Here is a 12,289-nt window from a genome sequence, read left to right as displayed (position 1 = left end):
AGCAACCTGCTTCATCCAACTTTGAACATCTCTATTACACTGTTCTTTTTTCAAACAAGGTCCTGTGATTCTATGGCCTGTGCTGTTCCTCTTGGTTTTTCTGGGAAATTGTCATTCTCAGCTTTTCCAACCCCAGTTCATTCATTCCCTTTTCCCTTGACAGAGAATGATAATTGCTTCATACTTTGGGTGTTTGCATACAGCATTCAGTACATATTTACTAAATATACATATTCCCAAAGTTAGACAACATCTGCCTTTTCCTAGCTGAGCAAACTGTGTGCTTTTAGCCTACTGTCCTAGAATATGTTCTTCATGCCCCTGAACTTCCTACTCTCTTTTTCCAGTGCCTGTTTCAGTTTGAATTTGCCTTAATTCTGATACCTTAAGTGGGGGGATCCATACCCAATGCTCTAGACCCTTGTGGTACAGAAAATTGCCCCATCTCCCTGGGACTGACATGCCTTGACTCATGTTCTAGGACTGTGTTTCAATTCTTTACGGCCACATCACCAAGCTTTCTTGCCATCTTGTGAATGACAAATATGCCCAGGTCATCATCCCCTGTTACTGCCAGCTGAGATGTTTGCACTTCACTGCAAAGTTATTATTGTTATTAGTCCCTGAAAACATTGCCTTTTTACACTGTTATTTTTTACCAGTATTTCCAAATCTCTAGTTCATCCCTTTGTTCTTGTGGAAGATGCCCAGCCTTCCCTGTATACTGATAAAGCCTCCCTTGGGCTGAAGCACAGTTACACTCTCACCTTTGTAGTTTGAATTGAGAAGAATCAATCCATTACCTCCAGTGAGATTGTGATCTGCAGTAAGACAGCAAATGTGTGGTCAGAGGATGTACCAAGAAGATCTCTATAGCTGGTTACGAGCACGAACACAGTTACTTCCAGATACATGCAGACTTTTCTCAGTAGCAGCTTATAGCTAATATACTCTCACAGTGGCTTTAAAAGAATCTTATGCTCTAGACTAATCTATCTGATGGAATAGGATGAGTTTCAACTGCTAAACCCTCCCTCCTGAGGCCAAATGCTTTAAAGTAAGATCTGATGCAGATCCTTATCCTAGGACTGTCAATAATGTCTTCAGAGCACGTCACCTCTTTTTCCTTTCAAATGTAGTTTATTCATTTACTGATGTTTCCAAGTCAGCCAGTGGTTAATATGCAATATTGTGTAAATTGGGTGGAGCTGATTTAATTAATAAATAGTACAGAGTTTAGTTAAAAATTTACATTAGTATTGCCAGTGACAGCATGTGAAAGTAATAACTAGGGCCCATCCCCCCATGCACACACACAAAAATGAAGAATTTGGTTATAAATTTCCCAAGGATTAAAGCTGAGATCCTTTTTTGTGTGTCTTCTGACTCTGGAGCTTTCATGTTTCAGGCTTTTCTCCACTACTTTAAGCCCTAACAGAAACCTCGGTTGTTTAAATGTTAATTGAGATTCTCATGCAAACACACTTAGCTACAAAGCTTGCAACTTTTTAACAAAGTTAAACCAACAAAATCCAAGAAGATGAAGTGAAAATCATGAAATATTACTTTTTCCCCCCTCCCCTGAAAATCTGATCTTTGCATAGGTAGACCTGGAAATATTTCTCTCTTTCTTTCTTGCCATGACCAAAGTTATTTCCCCAGCTGGTGATGCTTCTGAGAGATGTGTGGAGTGCTGCACAGTAAGAAGTTGGTCTACTTGACACCAAATATTTGCAATGTGGGTTTGATGCTGCAAAGGGGTTCGTGCACATGGGCACTACCAACTACATGTAGCTGGGGCTCCAGGGCTGGGCTTACTAAAGGAGACGCGGCCTGAACTGTGGTAGGACTGTGGTTTCCATTGTCCAGAATCAGAGACTCTTGCATTCCTTATTGTATTTATGAAAATTATTTGATTCTGTGAATAATTTGGGGAACTTCAAGATTATTGGGCTGGCTTTTTAGTCTTGTGTATTGTTTTGCTTTTAAACACATTCATTTCCAAGCTTGTGGTTTCCAAATGACAACGAGTGTCATTTCTCTCAGGCATAACGCAATTAAGGAAAGTCTCATGACACTTCATATTTTTTGGTTTATATGTAGAAATTCCCTGTCAAGAATAATAACAATTTTTGGTGTGAGTTCCTGGGTTTGCAAACTTGGAATGTGTTTTCTATGGGTCCTCATCATTTTTCATGCTAGGGTGAACATTCCTGGTTTGTTCTTTGAATATTTGGTATAGTAAACACAAAAAAAGAGGTGAAAAGTTAGTAAGTATAAAAATGGGAATGAATGTTACAAGGAATTTCCAAGTTTTTGCCTGGCACTGGCTCTTGCACATCCCCTGCTTTTGCCTGAACAATTGGTCTTACTTTAAACTTTCACATTTGAGCAGCTGGATTCATTATTGAACCAACTATCAAGAACCATGGGATATGGCCTTTATCAAATTTAATAAACCTTTGAGGACTGCAGAAATACACTTGTCTTTAAAGATCAGCCTGTTCAAATGAAAACTAAACAGAAACTCGGATCAAATTCTTGTTTGTAGATGCATTGTGAAAGCCAGCTGTTTCATGTTTTGCAATAGAAATTAGTAATTTTAACAAAGCATTATATTTATTTTGATTACCTACAATGTTAATTCTCTTTTTTTTTTTTTTTTTCATTTTTTTTCTTCTCCTTTAGCATGGAGAACAGAACCTAGCCTGTACATTGCAATATGCTAAGAGAAGTATACAAATACAAGCATGTCTAAATAAGTGAATACAAGTCAGGCTATTAATTCAGAGAGCCTTGCCACATTTATTAATGTTCTATGTTATGAGATTAAAGCTATAACATAGAGTTACGTGAATTATAAACATCTCTTTAGCAAGTCATATATTAACCATAATAATTTTTAAAGGGCGGAGTGTAATTTATTCAACATTGTAAGAAAAAATAACGTAAATGAGTTAGCTCAGGGGTGGGGTGGCAGCAAACTGCTTGTGGAGACTCTTACTCCCTGAGGTGATAGAGGTTAAATGCATTACAGAGCTTATAGGCTTGCTCCCTAGAGAGAAAGGGGGCCAGACGTTTCCAGCTGACATGTCAAGGACACCACACGTTTTCCCTCCTGACTAATGGTAAGATACTGAGCTGATAGCAAGGTTGCAGTGGTAATTTTCGGAGAGAAAAATGGAACACAATAGGTGGCTCCTAATTAGAGAGGAGGGCAGCATGCTGGGACAACCTTAGCGTTTCAGAAGTCCACTAACTGAAGGCACAGTAAGCCTGAGACCACTAATGCAAACCTGGAATACTGTTAAAGCATTAACGGCCAAGAAGGCATTTTAGGTGAAGTTTCCACAAACAAGCATGCTCCAGCTTAACCTTCGTAAGGAAAGCTTGCACATCAAACTTAGGCCTGGTCCCGCACCACTGAAACCAGTGTGCTTCTGGCAACCGATTCTAGAGACGGGTTTTCTCTGATGAGTTTTCACTGTAAGTCACTAACTTTACCTAAGAGCAGTGGGACCAATACGTAGAAACAGGAGAGAAGGGTACACTACAGGGATGGAGGGGGGATGTGTCATGAAAGAAGATGCCTGGGGAACGGTGGGACTGCTGTGCGAAGGAGAGAAAGTTGTAAGGAGATCAGAATGTAACAGCGAGTAAAGGGAAGACTTGGAGCAGGCAGGTGGAAGTGCAAGGAGGGAAGGGGAACCAGGAAGGAGCAGCCCTAGTTGGTCCCAGTGCTGTGACTCAACCCAAAAGTTATTCCACACTAAATTCAGGAACTCCAGACTCTTTAAAAAAACTGCCACTTCTGTGGTGGAAACAGGTCTTCTAGCTAGCAATGCTGTACAGTAACATGTTAATGAGGCTTGGACCTGGAGAAACACAGCGAGTCAAAGCTGTGATTCCTACTTGCAAAGCTATTTTAAGTCTCATCAGAAAGTGATTTGTTTCTTTTGATATCCTTCTAACATAATTCTTCACAGAAGTCCCAGATACAGAGGGGATTACATAGGTAAGCAGATAGTCTCAGAATATGGAGAATGCTTTAAGAGGGCAATATTGCTTCTTTATAAAAAAATCTCTTGACAAGTCTTAGACATTGTCCTGAAGAGCTTGATGAGAAAATGAGGACATAATAGATAACACAAGAAAAAGAAGGACTTAAAGAGGACCAGCACTGTACCGGTATTTTCTGCTGCACCGAGACAGACCTTCTAACAGAGGAAGTGAGAAAGCAAAGGTGGGTTTTACATGTTGGCTATATCTGGTTTTGAGCTTAGCTGCTTGGTAGCAGAGATGTGCAAAATGTTGCAATAGATCACACTGAAAGTTAGGTGGAAGGAAATGTTCCATTGATTTAGGTACATGACAGTCACACAGCAACAAAAAGCATATACCTGCTGCTCCTCTGCCAGGCTCCTGCCTTTCCAGCTACCTCTCTTGCCCAACAAGCCTCAAGAATGCACACTCCCTTAATCCTTTGCTGGAAGGTTTGGGGCTTGGTGGAAGAAAGGACCTTTAGCAGAAGGAGGGAGGGTTGTTTGGAGAATGAAATTCAGTAAACTCCAACCTCCAAGTGAACCTGCTGGGGCTGATTTGCTGCCAGCCCTTGGGAACAAAACTGCAGCACACAGTTCCTGAATCCCATCAGCTCCCACAGCCTGGAGGGTTCACACTGCTCTATCTGGCACCTCTTCCCATGTCAGAACAAGGCATTGTGTGTGCGATTTCAACATGCTTCTGGTTTTGTTCTAACTGCCAAGAAACACTAGTGGTGTTATTATGAAATGATTGAGGAGTATTTGCTCATACAAATTATTTGTTTTAAGAGTTTAGTAATTAAATGTCAACACACAGTGTTGGTGTCTGAAAAGCTCTGGGGTGAAAGCCCTGCACTAACTTGAAACTATAATACACTGTTTCTCTCCTCTCAAAACAGATTTGTTTGAAACACCCTATTCAGTAGAACGCATCTCGCTGTAACATGCACGGTCTTTGGCCTTCAAAGGCACCCTTGTGCAAAGGGCGTGTTGCATTAATTTGTTCAGCCAATTTAGGGTGTGTGGCATTAATTTGTTTGGCCAATTTGTTTAGAATCTGGCAGAGCATAGACACCCAGTGCAATGTCTGTGCATAATGCCTGTGTCATCTCTACACCAGATCTCAGGAGCAAGAGATTTACTGCGTGATGCCTGGCCACACCTTGAGTCCGTGCTCAGGAGAAACAAAAGCAGAAATAGAAGTGACAAAGTGCTGGTTGAGGGCGAGTATGAAAATGCTTTTTATACTTTGAATGACTGTTTTCCACACACACTGCCTGAGCTGCGGGAGTAAGTTATGGTATGAGTGCCATTCACTGCCATTGCTGACCGTGCTCACCTGGGACGCAGCGGGTAATAATTGTACCCATGGGGAGACCCACTTTACACCAAAGGAAAGCCACACACAACTCAGTATGAAATGACAACCCTTTGGTGCAATAGTGTGTAGCTCACTGCAGATTGTTAATGCTGTGCCCATTGAGCTTTTGATTTGCATAGAAATAATTTCTTTTAATCCTATATAATTATGTATGTGATGCTTCTCTCTCATTCTTCTGCTCTGTAATGCTCAAGATGGATGGTAATGCGCTTTCCAAAATATCTTTGGAAGGACCAGCTAGTTAAAATTAAAAATTACAAAACTGACCAGGGTCTTGTTTAAAAGTAAGCAACCATTGTTCAAAATGTGAGCACCCATGGATTTAACAGGAGCTTCCAGACATCCAGCACTAGGCTTTACATTGAATTGTTAATGAAAATCCTTATTTTTTTTTTTTCTATAATCTAGAAACAAGGCCTGGGATTAGAGCTGATTGGAAAGACTGTAACATCTTCTATTTTCCATTAAAATTTATTTTTCACAAAAGACTACAATACCAGCTAGCTTCCTTCAGAATTTAGACTAAATGTTCTGAGATTTGTGCTGTCATTCTGGGAATACATCTATATTCTGAGAAAGACAGGCAGTGACACCATGGTAGATCTTTTGCTTGACTTAAGTCAGAATTTTCACCCTAGGTGTTCACACTGCTGAATTTAACAGAGTATGTAACTCTAAGAAAGGGAACCAAGCCTAGATGTGTATCCACCTAGACGTTCATATACACATATATATTGTAAGCTGCTGTCAAATAATGGAGTAGGGTGAGAATTTTGTGGAGTTTGTCCTTACACAGCGGTTTAGGAAAACATGTATAAAGCCACCAGGCTTATTCACTGGGCACCTGGGAGTGAGGTGTCACTGAAATTTCGGAACATGTGCTTTCCACAGCTTGTGTGAATACCGAAAAAAGCAAGTGTGCAGAAATGCGCCTGTTTCCCAGGATAAGACTGCACAATTCAGAGTATGTTAAGGATACTAACAGATGACCTACAGTGAGCTATACACTGTGCAATCTAAAGCCAAGGGCTTTACGTCTGGCTTAGAGATTTTGAATGGTAACACACTTTTCAAAGAGCCTCAACGTAATTAGCCTTTCGCTCCAAGTTGACACACTTACACTTTTAATATCAGGAATAAGGAAAAAGACTAAGGCTTCTAACCTCAAATCCATAGCAGCTTAGGCACTTTCACCTCGCTGGTTTTGTTATGACAGCTCTTTGTTTGGCTGATAGTGAGTGGTGTTTTGAATAGAAGTGCTTTTGCTGCGTGCTTTGCTATTTTCCCGTAATAAGGGAGGACTTGGAGGTTATGCAGCAAGGTGCTAATTGACATTAACACTCAAGACAGGAAATGCTGACACAATTTAAAATTAACATCCTGTCAATATAGTGCTGACCTGTGTTAAATGTGTGCTTTGTCAAACTTTCAGAATTTGATTTTAATATAGAAACAGTGTAATGCTGGGAGTATTGCTGGTCTCAAGAAAACTAAATTTAATACAGTGAGAAGCCACCCAACTCTTTTCTGTTTTATCTTACCTTTTCTCAAAGAGGGAAATTTGAATTTTGCCCCAAAAGGTCAAATAAATATAAAGCAGTCTAAGAGAGCTAAAAATGATACAGTATTTGTTCATGATCAATTGCTAAAAGAAACTGTCCCTCAGTTCTCAGTTTATTTTAGATGTTGGTTTACCAATGACAATGATTCCTGGAAATGGATTTTACAAAAGACTGTAGCATATATATAGCATCTTGCACCAAACTAGGCTATCCTGGTAACCTACCTACAAATTAATATGAAAAAAAGGTGACAGAAAAAAACATACAGCAAGGGACCATAAAAGTGGCTTCTTTGCAAGTGCGTTACTCACTCCTTAGCAAAGCAGGTATGAGGATATTTCTGCTTCCTACTGACTCCTAGGAGAACTGGAGAAGGAAAAATGGTATCATGCCACTAGTTCTCCAAAGAAACAGTTACCAGGTGATACGGTGTTATTTATCAATAGTCATTAAAAGGTACAGAAGTAATCTTAAAGTACAGTGCAGTTCTGGGATGCTGCTGTACTTTTCCTTTTGTTTATGGATGATCATAGGTAATTTCATACATAAACTGTCCCACTGACTGCTCACGTGAGAAGCTCTGGTGGTACTTGCACAAGGAGTGGCCCACAAATGGTGCTGTTTGCTGTCAAGCAAGTCAGAGCCTCCTCTTGGGGAAGGTGGAAGGCACGAGTCAGAATAATGCCAAATGAGAGCAACAGAGCATGCTTGGGTGTGGTCTGATCTGTGGAGGAGGCTGTTTGCTGAACATTAATCAGAGGTTGTCCCGGGTGCTAGGAACAGCACGAAAAGAGGCACGAAGCCAGGAAAAGGTGATGAAGAAAAAGGAAGCAATCAGAGAAGATTGGGCTGCATGGAGGCAGCACGAGGTGGAGCAAGACAGTCCGAAATGAGAGAAGTTGGTAGGGGCAGACCTGCGCAGGCTCAGGGAGTGTAGAAATCTTTCAGGAAGCTGGTGCAAGCTACATATCACTCCTGGCAAACTTTCTCTAAGAAAACAGTAAGTGGGTGGCCCATTGCTATATGCGCTTCCCACTGACGGTTCCTGGGAGCAGGCCAATATTGTGTGTTGCAGTTAAGGTTACAGCGAGACTGGAAAAATATTGGCTGTAGCCCTGGTTCTGCAAATTGTTTGCACAGGGCATCTATTGCCATTAATAACTGAGTGCTCTGAAAGGCGGCCGCTTCAGATGGTGTGTGTGAAACAGGGGAAGGTGCTCCCATGGGGAGACACTGCTCTGCTGGAAAGTGAGTCTTTAGATCAGCTGCCACATTAGGTGGAAAAATCTCTAAAGCAACAGCCACTGGGTGATCTTATCCCGTGTTACAAGGTACTAGTTGGGCTTGTAGGACGGCCGCTCTGAGCTGGGGCAGAAGAAAATGAAAACTGTAAATGGAACACACATTGGAGACTTGGGCCTTTTTCTCTGAAATCATTTGGCAAAGGACTCTCTGAGCAAAATAGTCACCATCAAATGGGCTGTGTTTTGCTCTGGTTCAGTCCTTTCCCACAAAAAATAAAGGATTCTTATTTCCCATTTTTCTTGTACAAAAAAACAGAGCAATTTCTTAGTAAGGAACTCAACTATCATGGTCACACTGTGCTCTTGGGGAGAAAAAAAAATTGCCTTCCACTACAAAATGTTTACATTGGCTGCCGAGGTTTCTCCTGATTTCCTCTGTTGGGAATGAATAATTAAGAAGTGAACCGAGAGGTGAAAAAGGCCTCTGTGTTTAAGTCTAATGTCACAGCTTTCCAAGGACAAAGCTTTTAATACATAGAAAGGTTTCTCTGTCAAGCAGATGAATTCAATAGCTAAGCAAGACGCCAAGAAGAGGAGTCAAACAAAGCAGAGAATTCCCAGTAGGAAGCTTTTAGTATGCACTTACGACAGGTATTGCATGAAATGGATGCAGAGCACACGTATGTGGGACACACAGGCAACACACATAAGGTGTTAATAGTCTAAGCTGATGCCAAGGAAGAAAAAGAGCAGACAGGGTCAGCTACTGTTTCCTGAGCTAAATGTTCCTTTTCTTATGGTGGTCAGAGCCAGGGGTAGTTTTACAATGTGCAAAACATGCACTCCTAATTAAAATGAAACTCACACTGACAGAAAAAAAAGGGGATGGCGAATGTTGACCTCACGTGCTGCATCTGTAGAGCATTTGGGGACACATTCTTTTAGCAAAAGTGATGTTGGCTTTTGATATTCTTTTTTAATAAAAGGTGAACAGGAATGAAGTTCTGTGTTAATTTGTATGCACTGCATGAAGCCATTTCTCAGGAGAAGGCAGTGCTGATGGTACTTTAGAATAGAGAACTACCCTTCTATATTTTTAAATTTTCCATCCTTCTATTTAAAAACAGGGATGTTGCCATTGCTTGTAAACAGTGGAAATTAAAACAGTAAATAGGAGAAAGAAAAAAAATAGAAAGGTTTTACTTATCTGTTCTGCTTCTTTTCTGCTGTTAGGCTTTTCAATACTATGTTCACATAGCTATTTAGGCAGGTAGGTTTCCAGTGTACCTTACTAACACACCTACCCAAGTTTGGCTTGTAAATCCCTGTGGAAATCTGCCCTTTTGAAATAAGGCTTGGAATAGGAGCCACTGAAAACTTTGTCTGTCCATTTTTCAGACACACCTTGGCTGATATAGGTGAACCCACAGAGAGAAAAGTGTGGAATTTCTGTGCCAGAACCAGTGTGCCACTGACCCTCCTTGATGGGGGATGGAAAGCAGTTTGTATGAATACGGAGGCTCAGATCCTCAGCTGTTGAGTCGTGGCTTGAGCTGTGCTTTTCTGCTTGCCTGGGGGTAAATCTTTCCCCTGGTCTTTTGAATTTAAGATTCATGGGGAGGACAGGAAAGTCTGCTCCCTGCTCCCAGCCCTCCTTGACTTTTTAATCTCCTGCACTAACCAAAGAATCAACAAGTATATCATCTTCCTCAAGCGAGATAAGATCCCTTAAGAGGCAGAGCACTCTGCCTTCCAACAAACTCATGCATAAAAGGTTAATTTAGAGCGTGCAGATATCTGTGTATGTTGGGCAGATGGAGAGCTGGAGGGATTCTTTTTATTCCTCCCATTCTCTTAGTGTTGGCTAGTGAGTGCAGGTTGAACGTATGACTTTACATTACGGAGCACCTCTCCATCACCCAGGCCTTTTGTCAATTCACCAAATGTGACAATTACAGCATTTCAGAGATGAGACTTTCTAATCCTATTACTCATTCATCAACCTGCGGATGATAGCAGAAGCCAGATCGAACAGTGCCAAAAGAGCAGTGAGGAGCCTTCTCCAGTGCTGTGAAACTAGGCTTAGCTCAGGCACAATAGGTGTGTAATTTAAGGTTTTGTTGAGCTGAAATCCAATCACATACTTGACTGGTAGATCACAGAAAGACACAGACAAAAAGAATGAGATAATTCTACCTCACACAAACACTTGAATCCGACTTTGACTTAATAACAAGTGTGTGATCAACCTTACACTGTTTCTTTCATATTTTTTTTCTATTTGAACCTAGAGATAGGATGGCACTGAAATACTTTACCTACTTGGGTATCAGCCAATAATATATTTATAAAAAAAAAAAAAAAACAGAAGAAAATGGAGGATCTTGCTTGGACAAATAAATGGAAAATGTACAGATGTTCATTACATGAAAGATAATATGAAAATGTAACTTCTGGGTTTAGCTCAGTGCTATCTCGTCAGCACCTGGTACCTATTGCTTTCCCAAGGATGGAGAGGTTCTAGCAGAAATATGAGGAGAACAAAGCCAAAAAAGTTCAACCTTGACTATAGAAGGAAAAAGTATACTGCAATCCTTACCATGCTCTCTCTCGAAACTAAAATACTCCTTTTCCTTTGTCCTATTTCAGACACATGCTGCAATTTCAAGAGGAACAGTGGGAGCTCTCGTGGATGGGCGAAGTGGGCGCCGAGGTGCTGCTGCAGCCGTGTGCCACTGCAGGTCACATAACCATGCACGGGGGGGTGGGAACATGAGGGGGAGGGATGAGGGTCTTAGCCACTGTCTTTTCTGGAAACAGGAAAGTGGATTCATTCTGTTCTGTGTTTAAAGAGGTAGCTTTTCATTATTTAGATTCAGTTTTGTAAAGGAGAATGTACAATACAGCCTGCTTGAGGAGTGGCCTTTACATATTAACAAAATAAAGTGTAGGGCAGGTAAGTTAAAAGCTTTGGTAGGAAAATTCTCTGCATTAAGAACATTCACATTTATGGCCATCGCCATCATCAGTGCTGTTATTCCATACGGTGTAGCAGTCCAGCTTCTCTGGCCAAGTAAAAGTCCTCTGTCAAGACCAAACTTCAAAAAAAAAACATTTCCATAGTTTTGGTGTCCATCTTTGAACTAACAAGTTCAGTGGAATTAACAATGCATGCAACTTGGTACTAGCTTGTAGGTGTCATGAACTGGACACTCAAAAATATAGAGACCCCAAACTAAAGGAGACATTAAAAACACGAGAACAAACCCACTGCTAGGGAAAACGGCAAAAAGGTTTAATGACTCAGGTCTGGCAGAGGAGCAAGTGCTCTAGTATAAAAAGGTTTGGTTTCTTGTTTGTTTGGTTTTGTTTTGTTTTGTTTTTTTTAAAAAAAAAAAATGCAAATCAAGAAATGCCTTCAAGCCACATGACTTGAATGGCTATGTAAGGCTTCAGATGCCTTAGATCCAGTTACATGAGCACTGGGCCACTAGCGTGCAATCAGCAGTGGCAGCCTGTGGGCGTGGGCAGGGCATAACTCACCTGGAAGCCAGTCCTCAGAGCTAATCTGCAGCAACAGGTAACACTTGTGCTGTCCTTGTGCCAAAGCAGAGGAGCCAAGCCCAGGTGTCAGTAATGCAGTGATTGGCAAAAACAACCAAGAAGTTCAGAGACATAAAAAAGAAGGGGAATCCTGGGGGTCAAAGAGTTAAAATGAAGTTTGAAGCTTGGCATTAGTCATAAGAGACCAAAATCCAGGCAATGTTTTCCTAACGAAAAAGTAAATAAATTACCAGTTTGCAGGATATTAGACTCAAAAGCATACAGAAACAACTTAAAAGGAAAGATTCTTTTTTTTTCAGTAAGTGAATTAGTGGAGGAAAATCCCACAACAATGAAACTCATATTCAAACATGACAGAGAGATATTTACAGAGGTTCGTAGGAGTATGAGGAGATTGAGATATGTTCCAAACAGAGGGGAAAAAAATAAGATCTCCACAACACAGTATAATCTGAGAAGCTCAGATGGAGTCTAATGTGGTTCCCAAACTGCAGA

At 40.9% G+C, this 12,289-nt stretch overlaps 1 long non-coding RNA gene across 1 annotated transcript in view; it reads left to right on the top strand.

Annotated features, from left to right (window-relative positions):
- LOC122153909 overlaps positions 1–10,972 on the top strand; it is a 47,095-nt gene extending 36,123 nt beyond the window's left edge. The window contains exon 3 of the long non-coding RNA XR_006165768.1: positions 10,880–10,972. This is a non-coding gene — a long non-coding RNA (uncharacterized LOC122153909). The remainder of the gene's footprint in view (positions 1–10,879) is intronic.
- The last annotated feature ends 1,317 nt before the right edge of the window (positions 10,973–12,289 follow it).

This window comes from Tyto alba, unplaced genomic scaffold (assembly GCF_018691265.1).
Source record: "Tyto alba isolate M040663 unplaced genomic scaffold, T.alba_DEE_v4.0 Super-Scaffold_26, whole genome shotgun sequence".
In the NCBI taxonomy this organism is placed as follows: domain Eukaryota; kingdom Metazoa; phylum Chordata; class Aves; order Strigiformes; family Tytonidae; genus Tyto; species Tyto alba.
This window is presented reverse-complemented; position numbering and strand designations above follow the sequence as displayed.